The 24,872-nt window shown below is 46.1% G+C and overlaps 1 protein-coding gene across 2 annotated transcripts in view; it reads right to left on the bottom strand.

Annotated features, from left to right (window-relative positions):
• The window catches only part of MYOF (myoferlin), a 550,379-nt gene that overhangs the window by 454,703 nt on the left and 70,804 nt on the right, over positions 1–24,872 (bottom strand). The gene's annotated exons all lie outside the window — the stretch shown is intronic.

Genomic DNA, 24,872 nt, shown 5'->3' with positions numbered 1-24,872 from the left:
GCGAAATGGAACTGAGTGCTCATTATACCCACCCATGCGTCTGCTTAGAGCACCAGTGAGTAAAATCTGGACACATGCCCCCCAGTGACCCAAGTTCTTCAGTGGCCAGGGAAGAACACCAACTCTCCTGGTTTGCAGGCTGATTTTAGTAAATACAGGACTGAAAAGTCCCTCTTTTGCTCACATGTGGGATGGGTCGTAACTCGTGAACCCATCTAGTCTCAATAGCTTCAAATGAACTGCATCCTTCACCCATTCCATATGTAGGGCAGGATTATGGTTCAGCATAGTGTTTCGCTGCAGGGTAGGTTCAAAGTAAGCATCCTGTAGAACCGGATAGTCTTAACATGAGACGTGGAAGTTTATTTGGACGCAAAGACAACAAAACAAAAGCGTCAGCCGAGGTTTAATTGGGGACCTCAAGCACACACATCCATGACAGCTAGTGGCATGTTCTCCACTGTAACCGTCCAAGCAGAAAAGTGGGTATTGCATTATCTGAACACAGGGCAGCAGTTTAACCACCAAATCCCAATGCACGAGACTACATGGAGTTCAACTTACAACTCATCACAAGCACAGCAGACTCTCAGTCTGGCAGGATGCTGAAAACCGAAAATGACAGAAGGCAAACGGGCATATGGCACTAGCACAACCAACTACACAAGAAACTAGCTGCTACTCCAGCACTCATCCACCTACCACAGAGTGAGCCAGTCTAAAGTGGTCTCCTGAAGTCAGAGAAAACACACAGAAGCCTACAAAGCAGTCTCCCTCGGGGTGCGAGCACGTGGCAGTCGTTATGCTAGATTGTAAAAGCATTGGTGAGTTGGAAGCCAAGGCCTTAGATTCATTACTCCATAGTTGCTGGATGTGCTCGGTCAGTTTTGTTCCCCTTTTAATCTTGATCTAAGACACGTTGTCACGGTTGAGTTGTTTAATGAGCACGCTACATTCCAAGGGATCTGGATGATTGGAGTTTCATGGCTGATAACGAACACACACACACACGAACACACACGAACACACACACACACACGAACACACACACACGAACACACACCAGGGGCGGCTCTAGGCTCATGGCGGCCCTGGGCAGGGAGCATAGGTAGGAAGCCCCGGAAGAGGGGGTCCGGGCGGAGCGCGGAGGCAAGTGAATAGGGGGGGTCAGCGTGTTTGGAAGTGGAACAGAGCCGGAGCACGCCAACTCCCTGCCAGGGGCCACCACGCAAATATGTTTCCATCCTCAGAGGATTATTATATTAAGGATATTTAGTGGCGTGGTGGCCCCTGGGGTTTGGTGGCCCTGTGCAGGTGCACAGCTTGCACATGCCTAAGGTCGCCCCTGCACACACACACCAAACTCACCCTTTTCTAAGTTAGTGAGACGACACTTCCTGTACTAGAGCAATTCACAAGTTTCTGCCTTTAAGAGATTAAAGGTTTTCCTGTTCCATTTCAGCAGAACAAATACATTTACACTTCTTCAAACTTGTTTTTTTCTTATTCAACCTGTTAGTTGACATTTCTTCTCAGTCACTACTCTAGCTAGCAAGTAAGTCTGTTTTGTATTAAAAGGACCTTAGCAATGAACCTTCATGTGACGCAGAAGTAAGTATTAGTAATCCGACGAGTTTTGAAATATTCTCATGCAAAGCAGTTTCTAGGTTACAGCGTATATATCGTTTAACCTCCGTTTTAGCCACGTGAAACCTGCAGCCAAAGCATACTACATCCTTCACAATATTGTCCAGATTCTTTCTGCTTTGCTCAGACTTTTATGTCCTTTATATGTTATCCTATTTTATTATCGTTTTAAACCAGTTATTAAACGTGATCTTGATTATAGATGGCTGACAGAAAGCTATACATACAAAGTCAATCACTGCACATTAACATAAAAACATTCATAAAATATTAAATGAAATGCAATAATTATGAGACTGTAGAATTCAGACCAATGGGTAAATCGCCATAAAGCACCGGATGCACTCTATTCAAAGAAAACACCAGAGATCATAGAACACAGTCACCAAAAAAAGGAGCCAATAAACAGGAAAATACTCTTAATTCCAGTCTTCCCAAATTGGAGAAAACTGGGCACGTCAACTGACCAACCGAGTTTTTGGGTCTTGCCTATGACCGCATATGTATATGTTATTGCATTTCTACAGCGCTTAGTGCCCCTGTCGGGAAGTCGAAATGCTTTTCAGTGAGTAGCTTGCTATCTCAGAACCCCAAAAGGATTAGTGGTGGATTAATATAGGAGTTCATTTGAGAGACGGACATGCAAGTCTAAGTTTGATTAGATGAGATAATGCAGGAATCGAAGAGGGAAGAGTTTAGAAACATTATTTGGGAGATCACGGTAGTAAGATGAAGTTTGGGTTGAGTAAAAGGAGAGATGGAGGGAAGAGTGTCTAGAAATGGATTAGGGAGATCATAGTAGTAAAATGAGGTTTGGGATGAGTAAAAATAGATGAAGCAGAGAAGAATGTCTAGAAATGGATTAGGGAGATCATAGTAGTAAAATGAGGTTTGGGATGAGTCAAAGGAGGGATGCATGGGGGAAGAATTTAGAAAGGGTTATTTGGAAGATCATAGTAGTAAAATGAGGTATGGGGTGAGCCACGGAGGGACAGAGGCGGAAGAATCTAGAAAGTGTTATTTTGGAGATCATGTCAATAAAATAAGATTTGGGATGAGCCAGAGAGTGGAGGAAGAGGGTATATTGAGAGAGATAAAGGGAGAGCCAGAATAATGTACTTGAGAGAGCCAAAGACTTTTATTTTCTTCTACAGTAGGAGTAAAGTAATAAACCGATACATAACTACATATAAAGAGTATACATAGAAAGGGTATACATGTATGAGGAAGATAATATATTGAGATTTAAAGTTGTATTGCATTAACCCACTCTTTAAGTGTTGCTGTACTTGAAGCTAACTATGCATTTTCTAACAATTTTTTGTATTCTTTTTTTATATTTCTCAACATTTCATCTGATGCTAAATAGAATGGGTAAACATGACGAAATAAGTAAACAAGAAGACATTTTTAACTAAGAACCTGCTGTATATATACATAAGTGATGTTTAAATCAAAAAGTCATGATAAAAATGATTTAGTGGACATATGATGCCTCTATGTGCTGCCTCTTGGGAGGCCTCCATCCCCTAAAGGGGGCTTAGAGGCCACCTGTTGCATACCATTTGTTGGCTCCCTTGTCGCTCATTTGCTTGTCCCCTATTGGTCAGCTTCTGTAAGCCCCCTTCCTCTTAATACATTTGTCCTTTGCCCTGAACATGGGCACATTACTTGTGTCCTTACCCTGCTAATTTTTTTAATTCGCTACATTTTTTTTTTTACGCACCCAAGAGTTTGTGTTTTTCAGCTGTCTCCCCTACAGTACTTCTACCCCAGTCCCATCCGTTGTCAGTGTCCTTGCCCCAGCCCCTCTGGCCAACCCTCCACTGTCCATGTGCTTTCCCCAGTCCCTCCTGCAGAGCCTCCAATGTCCGTCAATGTCCATCAGTTCGCCCCACCTACCCTCAACTGATCATGTGCTTCCCCCATGCCTCCTTGCCTGTCCGCTTGTCCCCAACCGTGTCCTAGTCTTCCACCCTCCCTCCAGTGGCATAACGAAACTTGAGGCCCCTCCCTGCAAGGTATGTGGAGGGGCCCCCTCCGGAATCAATCAGGAGTTCTCCGCCAGAGTACTGTGCTGAGGCGGGCACCTGGAGTTTGCCCCCCCCCCCCAACCCGGCACTATGGGTGCTGCATGGGCCTGTGTTACGCCACTGCCTCCCTCCTCTGTGTTGCCTCAGGGGAGTAGTTAAACAAAAAAATAACCCACAAACCATGGCTGCGTCTTAGTTTTTTAAAATTACTTTTTGCCATGCTGCACAACTGCTGTATGACATGGCTTTCGTAGGTAAAATCTATTGGATTTGCAGACGCTTGTCTGTATATATAAAAAACGAAAGTATGTCTGTTTGTCCTTTATGCATTACTACACCATTCATCCCATTAGCATGAAACTTTGGGAAGTTGTTTAGTACATTCCCGCGAAGGTTTCTGGCAAAAAAAAAAAATAAATAAAATTTAAAACAAATGTAAAAACATTTTTTTTTAAATGTTAAAAGTTGAGTACACTCCAGCGAAGGTTTCTGGCAAAAAAAAAAAAAAACCATCAACAAAGCTCAAGGATAATCGCTGCAAGTGTGTGGACTATATTTGGAGAATCCGTGCTTCTCACATGTACAACTGTATGTGGCCAGCTCACGCGTCGGAAAACTGGATTTATTCGTGTACGCACTAGATGTAAAAAACAAAAGATACCATGTATCCACAAGCACTCAAATAAATAAACAGAATTAAAAACACTTTAAAATGTTTTCCATTTAAAATGAATAAGTTTCAATAAAAATGACAATGTAAATTAAATGTTATCATAACAAGTTTCCTTAAATTTCCTTTCTTCTGAGATCGCAACGCGCGGCGGGTAAGCTAGTTATTTAAAAAAACGCTGGCTACTCCATTCCCTACGAAGTCCTAATGTAGAGGGAAACAGACAGATGGGGGAAGAACTTCAAAATCATGTGAATAGTATAGGTGAAAGTCTAAATCAATTTATCAGAATTGGTTCATCCCCAGTTGTACAAAATGCTTGTGTGTTGCTAAGGAACTCCCAGCAAATGGCAAATTTTGTGAGGAAAGCGGGGCACTTAGTATACAAGAGAATTAAAATAGAATACTGGCTCAAAAAGGTAACATAATTCCTTCATTCAAATTCTGAAATATTTCTATTTTCTAAGCAGGCGTGTCATGGAAGGTGGCATTTGGAGTTCATAGGGCAGGGTCTGGGATTCCAAACCAAATTGCAATACCACTGTCAACATGCCTAAATGGAATGCAGATTTAAGATGGTGGGAGATGAGAAATGCTAATTGAATCAATGCAAGAAAAGCAGATAGTTGAAGAGTTTTCAGTGAAGCAAAAAAGTGCTTTGCTATCCATGAAGAAACTAGGAGGTACTCCCCAGGTACATGAGAATACGATGTGGAGGCACCGAGTCAGAGAACCGAGGACAGCCATTTTTAAAAGATATGAATCACTTTGAAACACTAACCTCACATACCTATATGAACTCAAAGAAAAGTAAGCGAGTGGTTCATATATGAGTGTGTCAAAAGTGACTGAAGGATCAGGAGCACCAATAGGCAGGTGCTCTCAACACAAGTAGCCCACCAAACTTGAGGGAGGTCAACCTGCAAAGTACATGGAGTGGCTCCCCTCCGGACTTCCTCAGGAGCTCTCAGGAAAGGGTATTGTGCCGAGTGGGCTGCTGGAAGCTCGGGCCCCTTACACTGCGGGGGCCTTTGTTACGCCACTGTAGCCCACAAGTGGTTGTCCTCCTCTTCCACATAACAGCACTGAGATGGTTACATGCAGGAAGACCTCAAAATATTGGGCTACAACTACAGAGACCCAATTTCTCAATAGTGGTGCCTGTGAAGGGCTGACTGATATTCATCTGAAAGTCTGCAGCGCTAAAATTTTCAAACCCACAATTTTGAGAAGGGATGAGGATTAACCTAATCTTCGAATGATTTAGAAGGACACCCCGAGTTAAGGACGTATTCAAGTTGTTCACAGGGCTTTCAATACATCAAAGAACACATCCTCTTGAATGGCAGATGAGTAGGTGGTGGGTTTCAGACATGCTACGTTGATAGATAAGCAATAGGGATAGCTACAGATTTGGGGACGTGCTGTGGCACCACCCTGGCATAACTAGGCAACCAGGGGATTACAGTGTGGTGTGCATTGCTTGGATCCCACAATGTTCTCTTACCCACAATGCCCTGCAAACCTCACCTGAATTCACACATTTTTCTTACAGGAATAGATCAAACCATAGTCAATTGAAGTCCCATTGTTCTCGGTTTGATCTGTTCCTGTCGAGAGTACTTGGCCCAACCTAACAAGTGGCACAGCGTTTTATCTGTGCAAGTAGGGTAATGCTGGGTGGTAGGAATTTTGTGGATTCCGGAAGTTTCCATCACAGAAATGTAAGTAAAATGTGTCTCTTTAGACAAAGTTAGAGGCTTGCAGGGCATTGTAGTAAGAAAATTGTGTGGGATTCATGAGAAGCTCACTACCCTGAACTTTTGTGGATGTCTAGTATTCAGAACGGTCTGGGTCTGGTAGGTTTTTCCAGGTGGCAGCCTACTCAAGCCCAAAAAGTGCAGCTATCACCAATGCAAGAGGTACAATATTAGGAGTTAGCCAGACTCTACTGGTCCATACATAAAAAGAAAATACCTGAAATAAGAATGTCCTTTTGCTTGCAATTGTGAAAGGATGCTTTAGTCTGCAGGGGAGCAGAGAGACTGTTGAGGCTTTAGAGGCGAAAGTGGGGCAATTTAAATCTCTTCTATTTTTATCATAAGCTTGTTTGTTCATCTTATCTTTCCTAATTGATAGTGTGGCGTTTAGACACATGCAGATGTGCTAGAATCAAGTCGGTGCCTAGGCTGGCATTTTTGCTGTTTGGGTTATGGCCGCTGCCATGTTAATATGAATGCTTACAGTGAAGTCTAAAATGTCAACATGTGAATTGAAATGACAAACCAGCCCCAGTCGATAGCTGCTCCGAGAGCAGGACAGGGAAGTGGCCGGCAGCCCAGCACGGTTTAGGAATGTTCATACTATTTTTGGAGGTTGTCATGCATTGCGGATTTTTTTTTCTCGCATTGAATGTCGTTCTATTCATATTTTTATGCACTTGACTTGGGTTTTAGAAATTAAAATTTAAAAGTTTTATCCCATGTTTCTTAGTGCTATAGTGAGTGTTTATTCATTTACAAAATAGGGGTCGGAGTTCTGCTGTGCCAATAAACTCATCTAAATGGACTAATTGGGACCAGAAAACCCCATTCACACAGTATTGCTGAGCTAGTCATGTATGGGTGAGTCGCAGTTCAACAGGTTTCCAATTTATGTTGGTGCATGGAACTAAGTCCTTGACTCATGTGATTAATAATCATGCCCCTGCGGCTCAGCCCCCCCCCCCCCTGAAAATCATGACACCCCTAATGCATGGTTGGGCTTTCCAGTAATAATAAAGATTGCTACAAGCAAAGCAGGCATGAGGTCATTTAATAATAAGGGAATGCCTGTAATTGGGCTGGTCTTCTAATAATGGGAGACTTGTTTAGAAATAGTCTTCTGCTGCTTTTACAGTAACTCGACAGTTGTTGTGAAAACCCCAGGGGCCAATTTTAATGTAGAACGCAATTTCCCGATTGGTCACGGGGACAGGCACACTGTTGGAGCACACTCAGGATTCTTAGACTCAGCTGTGGGACAATGTGATGACTATCTTGGGAGGGCCCTAAAACACAGGATTGACTGTTCGCTTATCCACAACAGTGTCACAAAACCCAGATTTAAACGTATTCCATTATTTCTAATACACCGGGTATACTCTAATTCCAGCAAAATAAAGGAATACTTCTTAGCAGCAGACACCTGCTGTCTCGGATGTAATGTACTTGGAGCCAACTTACTACACATGCTTTTGTCATTTTAATCCCACATTCAGTACTGGACAACAATCTGCACACTCCTTAGTGATGTTACAGCAGCTCTATGATACAAAGCTGGGAAGCCATTGCTTTAGGGTTGTTTAAGTCAAGTCAATTAAGCTTTATTCGATTTTAAATTACAAAATCATAAAAGCATACATTTAAAAAGCAATGTTAAAAAAAGATCTGTACATTTAAAAATTGGCCATGTTAAAAATACTATAATACAATTCATGTAGAACCAAAAGTGCACCTCCCCCGGTCCACCATTGGGGCGATCAGTCGAGGCAGAAGACAGAGCGCTGCAGCAGCAGTAGGTCAGAGGAAGCGCCCTGCACTATTGGTAGCCTTCCGGAGCACAGCCAGTTACAGCCAGTTACAACACTCTACCCTCCTTTGTCACTATCCATCCAGGCATCATGACTGAGATATTGTTACCACCACCACCTCTTTGCAAAATGACCAGGGATGCTTTGTGGGCTCATCATGGAGACACCACCATAACAATTTAATCAGTGGTGTCCCTGCCTCGACTTCCTTGTTCCCCACCTGAACACTACTCAAGGTATTGAGACCACAACACACAGCTGGCACCAGGTGACTTTAGCCACTCAAGAACGAAGTAAGCTCAGGAGCACGCAACTGGCGCTACCCTCAGAATGAACACTATCCACACACCTAGAAAGGTGCATCTGCCCTCGCCCAATAGTTTACCACAGAGGTTAAATGTTTGCTTTAAGGTTCCCAACCCCTACACAGTTCTATAGCATATACAATGTTATTCCATAGAAAACTGGCAGTCATGAGACTTTGAATGTTGGAAATTACATACAGTCAACAATTTAAAATGTGGATAGTGTCTGAAAATGGCAGAATACCTTTTGCTTTCTCTCCTAGATGGTATATGGCATTATAAAGATGAAAGGAAAATGTGCATAGTTTATTTTTTTAAACAAGAAAAACTGTATAATTGCCAAAGGATCTAAAATGCAGATTACACATTTAAATGGAAATACTAACAGTGGGTACTTGATCACTATACTTGGTTTAAAAACTCAATGCTTTCTGATATGCTAGAAATAACCAGGCTTGTGGTGTTACCATGGCTGCAAGGAAAGAAGACCTTGTAGAGAACAGTCTTGGCAGGCAGAAGGAGGAAGTTGCATTGGCTTCTAAAGCTTCCGCATATAGATATGGTTTTCGTAGTTTTGCGGAAAACCATAATCCAAGCATGATGGACTCATCGTTGGTCCACAATACAGCATTATTGATAAAGGTATATAGGATACTGGTGGAAGGTGTCATGTGGCGGCTTTCCACCGTCCTGGACGCCACAGGATGCATGCAGGTATCGGGATACTCACTTCCGGCCGGAAGTGGTGTCCCGTCTAGTCCACCACAACATCGTCAACATGCACTTCCGGGGGAACACGCTTAAAATGCGTGAATCCCGCCGGATCGGTGCTTCTGATACTCCCCTGCAGCCTCGCTTCAGCCCAGCAGACGCCGGAGGTTACTTCGAGTCACGGTAACGCTGCATTTCCTCAAGCGTTACGTGACTGCTTGCCGTTTGTACTATCGGATGTCAGCCGCGCAGGAGCGCTGCTGATAACTATTACGTAGCAGCTGCGAAGGCTCGCAGCTACTTTCCTGCCTTTGTTCTTTTGGTTAGCAGTGGCGCAGGAGCGCTACTGCATGTTTGTACTATGAAGCGCAGGTGCGCTTAAACTTTCAACACCCTGGTTCCTCAGTTGTTTTGCCCGTAGCGCATGAGCGCTGTAGTGTTGCTGCCAGTTGGGTGTACCACTGCAGCACACGCCCCCTCCCACTGTCCAGGCATGTGTCGCCCCTCTGGCGTAGAGGGGCCTTGGTATAGCCCTTACGTGAGCACGAACGTGAGTTTAGAAATAAAGAGCCCGGCAGCGCTGGGCGTGGTCAGTTAGCGACTAACCACCACTAGCAACACGTGTGTCCTGTGTCCCTCATTTCAAGGCCCCAGGCCTGCCCTTGACCAGGACACCACAAGCGCTTTAACATTTTCCTTGGATATACCTTTGCTTTGGCGGTGGCGCAGGTGCGCTACTGCTTGGTTCCTACACGCATATAGCGTAGGAGCATTGTACATTTGGGCCGCGCTATAGCGCTTACCCTGGAGTTCTTGTACGTGACTTCTTTTCAGCGCAGAAGCGCCTTCCTTTGAGTTCTTTTGGTTCTTTGGTGGTCATGGCGCAGAAGCGCCTTCTTTTCGTTTTCCTTGCCACGGACATAAGGCTCCTGGACGACACTTCACAGACCTCTTCCTTGGGTCAACCGGAACAACAAATAGCGGTGAGTGTCAGGAACAGGGGCTCCTGTCTGCATGCGTCTTGTGGGGTGTTTTTCAGCACGAGCGTAGTACCTAGTCCTAATCAGGCATTCTTGTTCCCTCAGCTGTACCAAGACCCTTCTCAACGTCCCTACCACCAAAGCCACTTCCCTGGTTCCTTTGGCCCCCATCCCTGGATCCATCTCATCCTTGTCAGGTGTTACTCCCCGCGGGGGTTTGTTGGGACCAGGGGCGGTGGTTAGGGTCGTCTCTGCGGGATTGCTTCACAAGCCCAGGGGAGTCTTGTGGGGTACCGGACAGAAGGTGGACGCCTTTAGACACAGACTGGTCCTGAGGGAAGATGCTTCACAGCTCAGTTCAGACTTCCGACGCGAGGACAACATGAGGTGTGTTGTAGAGCATTTTGATGCTCTGTTGTGTAATATACGGCTTGCAGAAACGTACACAACGGGTTGGTACTCGATAGACACATGTAACGCATGCACCATTAGCTGTTGTAAGATTGGATTTATGTCCTAACTTGGCAAGATGATTTTATATACCCAGGGGCGCATCGAGGCTATGTTGTGCAATCCAGAGCCTGTCAAACACATAACAGTACATTAGGGCCAGCTCGACACATGTAATATATGCAGCATACAGGCCAGGAAGGGTTCCTCAGCGGTATTCGTACAAGCGCCGAGAGGCCTCCGAGTAGTTGTGCGCTATACAAGTACCTCTACATTTACATTTACATTACCAGTACACTTATTTTATGAAGGAACAGGGGACGGGACACACGCACACATACACACTCACAACCATGCAAACACACATTCACAGCACCAATTACAAAATATTTCAATCATACACGCACAAAACATTAATACAAAAAATGTATATCACACTTACCTACAGCTCTGCCTCAGAGGTCTTAGGAGGCTTCGGACTCCAAGGCAGGTCAGCCTCATAAGGTCAGTCAATGAGGGAATGCGGCTTCCCTACATCGTCACAGAGTGGGATGGGTCAGTGAGACTGCCAACCCAACCCCACTCTGTGACAAAGTGTCACTGATTGGCACTCAACCCTGGGCACTTCAGGCCTTAAAACGGAAGCGCCCAGGTTTGAGCCAATAAGTGACGCTACCCCTCATCACTGAGGGCTTCAAGGACCTTTGCTGAGCTGAGGAGGTCACGCCCACATGAGCTGTGACATTTTCAGACTAGCAAAAGTTCAGCTCAGGCAGGCAGGATTTAAGCCCATTTCTACTCCTGGCTGCCTGCATTGAAAATGAACAGTGTCAGTCAGGCCGACCTTTTGTATAGCCTGACATAGTACTCGCGAGGGTCTTAAGGTGAGGGGCATAGCCCTTCAGCCCCAATGGACTGGCTGCACCTTATGCAGTTTGAAAATTGCTGCTTTTATTAAGTAGGGGTCCATCACATTGTATACAACTATGGCACATGCCTTACAAGCTATTTTGGCTATACTAAACATTAGTGAAAACCTGTCCACAAATGCACACCACATAATTCCACTACACAACACATTTTACCACCTCATAATTACCCACCACACAATTCAACTCCACATTATTTCACTACATACCACATAATGCTAATCCATCAAATTTAACTCCACAAATTTCCAAACTGCTCCATGCCACATAATTCCACTTCATGTAATACCACTCCAAGCAACATAAATCCTTTACACTCTGTGCAAGACAATTCAACTCCAAATAATCCCACTACACAATTACCTGTATTTGCACTTCACTCCACATAATTACACAATACATATAGACACTCAACTCGAACACACAACTACACTCAAAATTCAAATCTGCAATGTGCGCCAACATTTATACTCAACATAATTCCACACAATGCCACAGCACACTATTAAACACCACGCAATTCCATACCACACAACAATTACACTCAATTTCATACCCCATAATTGCACTCCACATAATCTACTCCATGCCACATACCAACACTCCACATATTGCACTCCACACCATGCCACATAATTCTGCTCAGCATAATTTCATTCAATGCCTCACAATTCCACCAAATACAAATCACAACTTCATATACAAAATACCTATCCCGCTCAAACTTATTTTCTATCTATACTGTACAACTCTCACCCTGATCTATTCACCATTCCACATAATTTAAAAATGCTAATACACTACAAACAACACAATTCCTGCCAGCCACTGGAGCTAAGCTATCCTGGCTGATTAGGGCTGAAAGCGTGAAACCTGTGCTAGGATGCTTGTTTCCAGTCCAGGTAGGACCTGGCCTGGCAGTTCGGGCTGGACTGTTCACATTGGGCACAGGGTCAAGACTGATTTGCATATGGCTGGGTCCAAACTGGAATGGCGAGCAAAAAAATGATGGATTTAGGCCCAGATCTCTGTACTGGGGTGAATGTATGACATTGTTCTGCATTCTGTCCATCAATTGTTGTTGTTGCACAATTCCACCAAACACAAATCACTACTTCATACGCAAAATACCTATCCCTCTCAAACTTCTTTTCTATCTATTCTAAACAACTTTCGCCCTGATCTATTCACCATTCCACATAATTTAAAAATGCTAATACACTACACACAACACAATTCCTCCACAAATGAAACCACATAATTCCACCACAAACATATATCCACTACAAATAAACAGAAGTAAAAAACAACATTTACAACATCAATAGCTCTAACTTTACAAATGCGAGACCGATTGCATTGCAAATGTCTGTTTTTATTGCTGTATTAACCAATAGTAGGAACACTGCTCTAAATACTGCCATGCTCTCAATTTCTCTGCTCTCCCCTTCACCGCCTTTGCTGTCTATTCTATCCTTCCTAGCTTCCTTTTACAACCCTTTGCAAATTCTCATTTTATTTAACTCTTCCCCAACCCTCCTCCCTTCTTTCTCCCTGCTCTTTTTCTCCTCTTATTGGTCTGTCCATCTCCCTCTCTCTACACGCTCACCCTCCATGTTCTCTCTCTCTCCCTTTACCCTCTTTCTGTTTCCTGCCTGTCCCGCACGAACTCCATGCAGTCCTTCGGTTAGTAAAGTCTGGAATTTCCCATCCTCCCCTTCGGGTCCTACCTGCTCCTCCTCTGCAGTAGGCCGCCTGCCACTGGCACAGCATCTGTCCTCTCGCTCTTGGTTGGGGTTCTTGGTAGATGGGTGTTTTCTCTTCTTCCGGGGCCAGCTGAGGCGTTTCTATCCTGCCATAACGGCTTTCCATGCATACGCTTCAGAACGTTATCCATGTATTTAAATTATTTTTAAAAGTGCTTTAACCGCATACGAAATTTGCTCCATGTCACTCACTGCTTTTGAGAACTTTGTTTAACAGGTTGCGAGTCGTGATTATGTACTAGATCTGCATGTGCGGCGTTGCTTCCTATCTCTCGGCCCCCTCCACCCCATGGCACCCTAGGGTGGTACTAGGCACTCTGCTCTAATGCTACCTTTCACTCACTTTTTCTGTCTTTCTTTTCTCTCCTTTTCAACTCCCTTTCCCTGCCTTTCCTATCTCTCCTTTTCTTTTGGTCTCTCTAGCCTTTTCTTTCTCCTCCATCCTTTTTTCAATCAATCAAAGACATTTATAGAGCGCACTACCTACCCGTAGGGTCTCAAGGCGCTGGTTCCGGCGTAGAGTGCGTTGCCGTAGTCCAGTCGGCTGGTGACGAGGGCCTGGGTGACGGTCTTCCTGGTCTCCGTGGGGATCCACCAGAAGATCTTCCGAAGCATGCGCAGGATGTTGAAGCACGACGAGGAGACGGCGTTGACTTGCCTGGTCATGGAGAGGGAGGAGTCCAGGATGAAGCACAGGTTGCGTGCGTGGTTCGTCGGTTTGGGTGCCGTGCCCAGGGCGGGGGGCCACCAGGAGTCGTCCCAGGCGGAGGGCGAGGAGCCCAGGATGAGGACCTCCGTCTTGTCTGAGTTCAGTTTCAGGCGGCTCGTCGTCATCCATTCGGCTACCTCTTTCATCCCTTCGTGCAGGTTGGCTCTGGCGGCGGCGGGGTCGTTGGTCAGGGAGAGGATCAGCTGGGTGTCGTCGGCGTAGGAGATTATGTTGAGGTTGTGTTGGCGTGCGATGGCCGCGAGGGGGCTCATGTAGACGTTGAAGAGGTTAGGGCTCAGCGAGGATCCTTGAGGGACGCCGCAGATGACTTCGGTGGCCTCTGACTTGTACGGTGGTAGGCGGACTCTGTGTTCTTCCGTCGAGGAAGGAGACGATCCATTCCAGTGCCTTCTCCTGGATTCTGACGTTGCTGAGGCGCTGCACTAGGGTGCAGTGGCAGACCGTGTCGAAAGCCGCGGAGAGGTCTAGGAGGATGAGGGCCGCTGTTTCTCCGTTGTCCATCAGGGCTCGGATGTCGTCGGTGGCGGCGATGAGGGCGGTCTCGGTGGTGTGGTTGGCGCGGAATCCGGACTGCGATGGGTCGAGGGATCCATTCGTCTCGAGGAAGGCGGCCAGCTGTTTGTTGACGGTCTTCTCGATGACTTTGGCTGGAAACGGGAGTAGAGAGATGGGGCGGTAATTCTTGAGTTCGGTGGGGTCTGCTGTAGGTTTCTTGAGTAGAGCGCTGAGTTTGGCGTGCTTCCAGCTCTCGGGGAAGGTGGCGGTGTCGAATGAGGTGTTGATAATGTCCCGCAGGTGGGGTGCGATGACAGCGTCGGCTTTGTTGAAGACGTGGTGAGGGCAGGGGTCGGTCGGAGATCCGGAGTGGGCGGAGTTCATCATGCGGACGGTGTCTTCGGTGTTGACCGGAGTCCAGGCGCGGAGGGTGGTGGTGGGCGGCGTTGCTGCGGTCGTGGCGTGCGTCGGTTGAGTGCTGAAGCTGTTGTGTATGTCCGCGATCTTGTTGTGGAAGTAGGAGGCGAGGGAGTTGCAGAGGTCTTGCGATGGGGTGATGTCGTTTCCGGCGTTGGGGTTGGAGAGCTCTTTCACGATGTTGAAGAGTTCCTTGCAGTTGTGTGCGTTGTCGTCTAGTCGGTTCTTGAAGGCCGTTTTCTTGGCGGTGCGGATCAGTTGGTGGTGTTTCCGGGTGGCGAGCTTGAGGGTGGTCCTGTTGTCCGGTGTGGGTTCCTTTCTCCAGGCTTTCTCGAGGGCTCGGCAGTTCTTCTTGGAGCTCTTGAGTTAGTCGGTGAACCATGGGGCTCTCTTACTGCCGGGTCTGCTGGGCGGGATCCTCAGAGGGGCGAGTTCGTCTGCGCATTTGCTGATCCACTTCGAGAGGTTGTCGGCGGCCTGGCTGGGGTTCGCTGAGCTGGCCGGAGGGTGCTGGCTCAGGGAAGCGGCGAGCTGGTCGGCTGTGATCTTGTTCCAGCTTCTTCGGGCAACCTGTTGCTGGTGGTGGTGGATCGTCGTTCTTCTGAAGGTGAAGTGGATGCATCTGTGGTCCGTCCAGTGGAGTTCTGTGGCGTGGCTGAAGGCGATGTCTTTGCTGGATGAGAAGATGGCGTTGAGTGTGTGTCCGGCGAGGTGGGTGGGGGTGGACACCAGCTGCTTGAGTCCAAGGTTGGCGAGGTTGTCGAGCAGGGTGCTGGTGTTGCAGTCGTTGTTGTTCTCCAGGTGGAAGTTGAAGTCCCCCAGGAGGATGTAGTCAGCGGAGGGGAGGGCATGCGGGCTGACGAAGTCGGCGATGTCCTCGCTGAATTGAGTGCGTGGTCCCGGAGGTCGGTAGATCAGGGTGCCTCTGAGGGTGGTCTTTGGGTCGGTGTGGATCTGGAAATGCAGGTGTTCGGCGGAGGGAGGGGTGTTGTCGGTGCTGGTCGTGATGCGGATGGTGTTCCTGTGGATGATGGCGATGCCTCCTCCCACCTGGTTGGCGTTGCGGTCCCTCCGGGTGATCTTGTAGCCTTCTGGGATGGCGATGGCGATGTCAGGCGCTGAGGAGGCGTTCATCCAGGTCTCCGTGATGAAGGCAACGTCAGGGGCTGTGGCGTCTAGGAGGTTCCAGAGTTCGATGGCGTGTCTGTGGATGGAGCGGGTGTTGAGCAGGATGCACTTGAGGTGGTTGCTGCTGGTGTTCGGCTTGGCAGGTGCTGGTGTTGGGCAGGTCCGGATGCAGGTGAACTTGCAGGTGTTGCAGCTGAAGGGTCCGTGGACGCGTCGTGGGGTGGCTCGGTAGCATCCCGGGACTCGGCCGGTGTTGAGTGCGATGAGGGTGGCAGCGGTGTACGTCAGGCGGGTCGGTCGGGGTCCTCTTGGGCCAGGGGTCCTGGCACTGGGCACGGTCCAGGCGCGGACGGGCGTAGACGGGCTTACCTTTGGCGCGCCTTCGGCGCACAATCGGCGCACCCGCCTTCCCTTCCCTTCATCTTCCCCCCTTTCCTCACCTTGTTCTCACTCTTTATTTCTCACCACACTATCTACTACTCCTTGTCCCGAATTACTTTTTCTTTTGAAGTAAAATTGTTGATTGCATTGAGACACTGACGCATTTTTTTTTTTTTTAACGTGACCATTTGAGATACCTTTTGTGCAGCTTCCTTCTTTCTTCCTCGTCCTCTCCAAAGTCAATTCGGATTACCCAGGCAACCGAGTTTTGGCTTAAGGCAAACCTGACTAGTCTGACATGCAGGGTATGCCTCTGGTCACGTTACGTAAAAGCCAGGACTTCTTCCCTATTTCATCCAGGCCCTGGAGTCATCGAGGTGAAGGGGGACTGGTTCAGGGCATTGTCTGTTTGGGCCTGTCAGGCCCTGGTAAGGGCCAAAGGTCAGAAACTATGCGTCTTCCTTCAATTCAACAGATGTAATCTGCTAGGGATTATTACCCCTTTGTACTTTCCATAGCTGTCTGATGGAAGACAGTTTCTCCTGATTACAGCCCATGACTACTTGATGGGGGATAGCTGCTTGTGTACAGCCCTTAGACCCATTAGGACTACTTTTCATTCAGACTTGCCATCACCCAAGTTATGGATACTGTGAATATCATAGAAACCCTGACAACACTCCGTAAACTAGTCAATCTGAAGGAGACAATTCTAATTCAACAGAAATACTAAGAATTATTTTATCACTTGTGCTCGGTGCTTGACACTGCATGTGAACTCCACCCAAACTATGGTTTGATTTCATAACATGCTTATTTCTCACCTATTAACCTGAACTGTTTGTCCAGATCTCCACGACATACTTCAATTTTTCCAGGCTAAACTTTACTGAAAGTACCCAGCTAGTTTTAAAGACCCACCATCATTAGCAAGTCCCAGAATGCGAACATCTATACTACAACACTCTCAAGAATGGGCAAATGTCCATTACTAAAATACCTGCATCAACAAACATTAGGAACTAAACTCCCCTAGATTTTAATTGTATGAAATGTAATGTAAGGTGGATTTGTAAAGCACTGCTTGTCACCCGTGAGGGTATCCACGCAACTAGTCAGTCCAGCAATCTCTAGTACTGCGTTTTAATATGTGACAAACAAAAATGCACACAACTAGCACTTGAAACTATATGTAGGTGCCATGGACTAGATTCAACCCATTTGCAAAGCTTTTTCAAGCCTCCCCAGGTGTAGTAAGTGCTAAACAAATACACAATCCAATAAAATCTTAAAACAGTAAATATTGTTTCTAGTAGAGCGGTGTACTAAGAATATATACAGAAAACTAAGTATTAATGTACATCACAGACAATAGGATTCTTACTGGCGTAAAGAGAAGGTATTCTAATATCCAAATTAGTTTAAACTGAAGCCCTAGTAGAAACACACAAGGATGACTAAAAATATAGATTTTAAAAAATTAGATGTAAAAAAGGCATTACAATGGTAAGTATTGGCCCACCAGCCCTGGCTCTGGAGTGCAGTTCTTTTTATACGTGTGTGCAAGCATTAATCAAGCAAAATACATAACTCAGAGTGCAAGATCGCCAATGGCGGAAGCAGTGGCAGCTCCTCCGCAAAGGCGGAGGAGCGCCGCTCCCCTGCTGAGAGACAGGCAGCTGTGGGAAGTGGGAAAAATAAAAAGATTAAAAAAACATTTTAATTTTTCTATCCGCTAAAGGCAGCCAAGCTAAGGTGAGGTCACGGCAAGAGCAGGGGGAGGATTTGTGCACGCTTAATGGCTATGACGGTTTGGCCGGCTGTACTCGGTCGGGTAAACCCTCCACGCGCTTTGATCTTGCTCCACCTGAGCTGTGTTGTACAGCCGGGTGGAGTAGAGGCATAGGCTCCTAGGACCTGAGTGAGCATTGAACAAGCCCCCTCTGGCCAACCACGGTGCTGCTCTCATGCTGTATTACCAGTGTGAGAGCAGCGTCTTGATTGGTGTCAAGGAGCTTGCACAGTGTGCAAGGACCAGAGCAAAAGACCCCCAAGATGGCGGCCAGGAGGTAAGTGCTTTTTTTGGTGTCATTTACCCCTTGCCGCCCACACCTACTCCTGCTCTTCCACTGGTTATGAAGGAGAGCCACTACTGGGCTGACGGGGGCCAACTCATTGAACCATACTGTGGTGGGCAGAAGCATATTGTGAATGACAAACCAAAGACTGAAGAGGGATGAGCCAATGACCCCCATATGATTTTTTTGGGCACATGCAGCTGGCAAGGGAGCTAAAGTGATCTCTTGGACAGTCCTAAAAAGAATGCACATGCATGCTTGCTCAGAGGATTAATGCACCAGCAGAAATGTGCAGCAGGTAAATTGGAGTGCTTGAAGGAAGATGGGACATTAGGATAGTCCAGTTAGTGGCGTAGCTAGAGCTTCTGGCGCCCGGGGCTATCCCCCAGATTGCCGCCCATGGCAGGTAGCGGCAGGGAAGGGAGGATCTGGGGAAAAATTACAGCGAGCAGCAGGGGTGGATTGGCTGGGTTTAAGTTACGATGCCACTCTCTACTCCACTGCAAAAAAAAAAAGGGCATGAAACTGCAGCGTAAGCATTGAGCAAACCTCGAAGGTCACGTCTCAGTTGATGAAGGCCCACCAGCACTAAAATGGTAGCTAAACGCATAAGTAAATGTATCCCTTCCTCCTCTTTACACCACTCCATACTTAACTGCTACTACAAGACCACAGCTAGCACAACACCAAAACAACTCCCACATAGATCACACTCTACACCCACACTCCACCAAACAAAAGTATTTAGAAACATAAGCAAAGCTATAGCCATCTCCTTTTTGCTCCACTCCATGCATGTCATTTAAGAAACACCCCTCAGGTCCTTATGCATGGAACCAATGTCACAGAGGCCACACTATACACATTCATTCTCGAGAAGGCCACTGAAGTTGCACTGCGAGATAGTGCTCATGAGAAGGCCGCTGAAGTTGCACCCCTAGATAGCAGTGCTTGAAGTGCAGGGCTCCCAGGCCTCCCTGATCCGTGGGTAGTTTCATTTTGGAAAAGAAAGTGCTACTCTGCACCATTCATTATTTCAAATTAGATCCCCTAGCATGGCATTCAGCATGTGGAAGAGGCTCTTGGATCTGGGAATTGGTAAGTTTGAGAAACAGTACAGTGATCTTGACAGCATCACCATTTTAGTCAGGTATGCATCAGGCCTATTATGTCTACTAGGGTTTTTCACCCTCAAAATGGTTTTAAAAAGGGGGTTAAATAGTGCATTTTAAAGCAACAAAAAAAACATAGCTTCCATAGGGGCGATGATGAAATATTGCAGTACTATCAGGGTCTGCCTCAACCCACTCAGTCACCCTCCTGTCAGCTTCAGGGGAAGCTGGTGATCTAAAGCAGACACTGGTGGCCTGACATGCACACTGCAGTGTTTCTTAAAGAAATCATAGTACCACCAACACTGAAAATGAAAATAGAGAGAAAATATGAGCAGTGGCCAGGGACAAAATGCGCAGACTTTTAGGTGGCAGGGATTTACATTAATTGGTCCCAACAATTGCTTCTGCAGAAAATTAAAGTAGCCTCTACTTTGAATTAAAGTGCTGATGCCTCCAAGCAAAGCAAGTGAGCTGAACCCGCAATAGAACAGCTTTCTTGTCTCTTCCATCCATGCATGCATCTATTCATTCTTTCACCCTTCCATCCCCCTACTGTCATCCACTATTTCACCTTTAGATTCGGTCATCCATCCATTCATTCATTCTTTCCTACATCATTCAATATTTCCCCATTCTTTCCATCCATCCAATTTGCCATCCATCTATTATGCCGTCCATCTGCCCATCCATATAGTCTACAAAACAACCATCCACTCTGCCACCCATCGATCCATTCACTCTGCCACCCATTCTCTTTGCCATACATCCTCCACTCTGTTACCCTACCATCACCTCTGCCATTCATCGATCAACTGCCATCCTTTCATCAATTCATTACCTCTTCCATTCATCCAATCAGCCATACATCAGCCTACTCTGCCATCCATCCATCCATTCTCCTATCCTCTTCCATTCTTCCATCAATCCAATCTGTCATTCACCCTCTCTGCCATCCACTCTGCCACTCATTCGCCATCCATTCACTCTGCCACCGATCCATTCATCAACTCTTCTATCTATCCAACCACACATCCACTCTGCCATTCATTCATCCATCAATCCATCCACTCTGCTATTCAACCACCCACTCATCCACTCTGGCGTGCATCAATCCCCTCTGCCATCCATCCATCCATTCTGCCATCCATCCGCACATCCATCCATCCATCCATGACACTCCTGCAAAATGGTCCCTGTTCAGCATCTGTAATGAATGTCAGATGCATGAACTAATGAAGCATTGATTGGTTTACATTCATTTAATATCCGCACACCTTACAAAGCGCACACTTAGCGCGCCTTAAAAGAACACATATGTGTTCGATGCACAGCACTGGATATGGGCTCTCTTAACTCCTTCGACGCTGATGACGAGCTGGGCTCGTCATGGCGTAGCCTCCTCGCACGCTGATGACGAGCCCAGCTCGTCACGTATCATGCGTTTCCGCAAATCTCAGCGTGCGAGCGGAATTCCGCGAGCGCGCATGGAGTTAAACAAACGCAGGTAGATTATATATATATGGCCAGGATAACTGCAGTGCATGTAGCATGACTCTTCTTGCTCAGTCATAGCCATTCACTTGAGAAAAGAAAGGCTGCAGAGACCTACACTACGTTTTTGTATATTTTTTCAGTGTGAGGAATCAAACTTCCCAGGCACCTCGACAAAACAATGGCTGTCGTCCTTTCCCTGGTATAAACATGTAAACCCAACCCTAGGACTGCAGAATGTCAGCAGAGAGCACGTCTTTTATTAATACGACATTACACGTGGTTGTGTGTGTATTTCCCACTCGTACATTATATACTAGTAATGACCCCCGACTGTTGGTTGACCTTCTCTGCAATCCTAGAAACAACATTGATTTACACTTTCATTACATTTTTCATCTGTATATGTGGCCTCTCCTCACCTTCATCCAGCTGGACTGTCTGCAGAAAATCGCCCAACAGCACTGCCGAGACTTCGAGAGCGCATAGTGGTGGCACGTCCGCATCACTGCTGCATTTAAACAGCACAGTGCGGGGGCTGGCCCAAAAAGATGGCCAGGGCCTTGACGGCCCTGGGGCCAGGAGTGCTTGCACTTACATACACGACTATTTACCCAAATAAATCCTGGGCTACCACCACGGTGCCACGCAGCTGCCGCCGGCCGCCTCCAAAATAGTGCCGCCCCTAGCTACGCCCCCCCCCTAGCTACGCCCCCCGCTCCCCCGTGCAGTTCTCTTCTACCTCCATGTCTAAAACCTTTCCTCTTCTATCCCTTTTAATCCAAATAACAGACTAACCTGTCCACCTCTGAAATTAATTCCATATTTCACTATACTAATTCACCACTAATCCTTTATGGGTTCCAGAGTAGCATGCCACTTGCCAAAAAAGAGATTCAACACCTCATATGGCGAGCAAGAGCTATATAAATGCAAACCTTTTCCTCACTTTTAGCCCTCTACTATCCTTTTTATTCCAAAAAACTGACCAACATATCCAGCACTCAAATAACTCAAATTCACTATACTAATTCACCACTAATCCTTTATGGGTTCCGGAGTAGCGTGCTACTCGCTGAAAAAGTGCTGCAATTCCTCATCAGGGGTAGTAAGTGCTATATAAACGCAATTACAATACAATGTATTGTAGTCTGCGAAAACTTGTGCCACGGCTAATTGAATTGATTATAGCTCCCTCGTGTGAGGTTTAAGAAATAAGCAAATCAGCTCTAATGAACATGCAACCACAACAGGAGCGTGGCGTTTGTTACTGGTAGGCCAAATTCATTCTGAAATCTGGCTTGATCTTAACCTGCAAGGCACAGCCAATATACAGCTCTGGAAACAGAGTATACCCATCCTTGTATTTGGACACGTCTCCTTCGGGTGCGAACACCAAAGTGCCAAAAGCGGATACCATTAGGTGGTTACACTTCTTCAGACTAACCTCATGAGCTAATAAGTTCAAGGATGTACACACCGAGACTTTTAGCACTTCTGCCCGAGAGACAGGCAAACACTGAAATGTCAAGTAACAATTGAGAGGCCTGCACATTCAAGTAAATGAAAGCAAACCAAAAGCCAGTTTTAATTTAGAGAAACTACTAGAAGCTATTGAGTAAAAGAGGGTGGTTTGAACCTTTTTCAGGAAGAAAGGCCTGAGGGAAATGATGTCAATATGGATGGCCCGTGGCGGCATTAGAGGAAGGACTCCAGGACTGCCTAACTTCTTGGAAAGTGAGCTTAACTAGGCAATGGCAGGACTGCTCAATTCAGGTCTCATCAGAAGAGTTGGCGATCTCTTTGTACAGCACTGTGTATGTCCTACTTCATGTGCTGCGGAAATCCCATGTCCTACCTCTTGTGCCACCTATGTCCTACTTTGTGTATCAGTGATGCTTTGTTACATACTCCGATGTTACTATTGCCCTGTTTGGGTTTCAAGTTGACCTAAACCTGGGAAAACTCCATGTTAAGTCCACATCTAATATTTATTTTGTTTCTTGAAGAAAAAGGGGGTGAGAAATTTACGTTTTTTTTTCCATTTATGAATTGTCCTCCGATTCTTTGCACATAAGTGCAGGTTTTTTTTCTTTATTTGGACCCTTACAGGACTCTTGAGACGATAACATCTTTCAGATCTATAGCGGCCCGCAGGGTTGTCGTTCACTAGATGTGCATGTGTTGCTTTAATTGTAACAAAAGCAAAAACCACAGTTGATGGACAGAATGCAGAACAATGTCATACATTCACTCCAGTACAGAGATCTGGGCCTAAATCCATCGTTTTTTTGCACTCTACACCACCCCAGTTCAGACATGGCCATATGCAAATCAATCTGACCCTGTGCCTCCTGGGAACAGTCCAGCCCGAACTGCCAAGCCATGCCTTCCCTGGACCGGAAACAAGCTTCCGAGGACCAGTTTCTGGCGTTGTATCATCCTCTATGGAAATGAAACCTACTCATCTCGATGAAGGCCACATTATGATGGCCAAGCCCCCCACAAAGACCTTCGAGCATGTAATGCATGCACATCTCAATGTTCTGACCGATGGAACTTCGGTGTATGAAGAGGAAGAGATTTTGGTGGGTGTAGAGGCCGAAAGATTGGAAGGGATGCTATGAGTCATGAACGAGTAGTGGTGTGTGGATATTAATTTGTCAAAGCTGCTTTCTTCCTCATTCTCTAGTGCATCTAAAGGGGCAGGGTAATCTTTCAGTATACCTTCATTGTACCCACAAGAAGAACTCCCTAACACAATATCCTGAAGATTGCACATGGTGTAATCAGTAAAGGTGACCTCTGCCTCCCGTTTTTTAAAACAGCCAATACTTAAATTCCACAAAATCTAGCCAGAAATTATACTTCAACCTTAATGAAGACTGGAATTGCTTTATTTAATTTCGGGGGTCTTTTACAGCATATTGCATTCTAGTACATTTTTCTCACGTTTGAAATTACAGGAGAGAGATGGATCACGCATGGCTTTGGCGGTTGCATCACCCAGATTCTTTGACGTGGGTGAAGTTTGGCAGAGATTTTAAAAAATGGCAACCTGAAAGCAAGGTGGCATGCTAGGCACACTTACGCTCTTCGCCCAAGGAGCTAATGAAGCTGAAAAACACTTCCAGAGAGGTTGGATGGGTGGCGTACGAGTAATTGTTCCAAATAAAGATAAAAATACAATAATTTAAAAAAAGGAGGAGTGGTGCTGTTTCTCCACGAGGCTTTCACTGTAGAAATCCAAGGATTTGCTAAATCAGTGTGCGGGAACCCCTGGAGGTCTGCGTAGCCTACTCAGGCGGTTCGTGACTGCTTAGACAATTGAATAATATTAACAGATTATTAACGTGTATAAATCGTAGAAATGAAATTTAAAGTTGAAAAGTTTAAAACATCCCAATAATGTTAAAGAATCTGAAATTGAAGGCTAAAAATTAAGTATCATCAAATTGAGTGGTGGGAGCAGTGTAGGTGGATCAAACACAATATAAAATGGACACTAGGTGGTATAACCTCTTAAAAAAAATGTTTTATATCAGTTTGTGAATTAAATTAAATCTCATATGCATTTATTTGATGAATGCTCGTTACTGTACTTTTTTCTGTATTCTTTGACATTTTAATCATGGAAAATGCATATGGTAGGGTCCCAGCTTACATTAATGACTTAGTCAGGAATAGCTTGTCCGTTGGAGCATTGCCCCACTTAAATTAACCCAAAGACCCAGAGATGAAAAATAAAATGTTAATTCATTACCAGGTCCCGAACAGTGTCAGGATTGGGTGGGGCCTGCTGAGTGCCAGCAGCAGGGAGGAGTGTGGGGTGGATGAGCACTGTTTAACCCGTTGCGTGCGTCGGCCAACGGCCATCGCGAGCACTACCGCTGTAGTGCTGCGCACGTCCGTTGCCCGACGCGGCCCTGCCCGCGCAATAGAACGCCCACACTGTGGTGTATTTTGCGCCGCGGT

This window comes from Lissotriton vulgaris, chromosome 5 (assembly GCF_964263255.1).
Source record: "Lissotriton vulgaris chromosome 5, aLisVul1.2, whole genome shotgun sequence".
NCBI classification, from domain to species: domain Eukaryota; kingdom Metazoa; phylum Chordata; class Amphibia; order Caudata; family Salamandridae; genus Lissotriton; species Lissotriton vulgaris.
The sequence above is the reverse complement of the archived record's forward strand: the minus strand, read 5'-3'. Positions and strand labels throughout refer to the sequence as shown.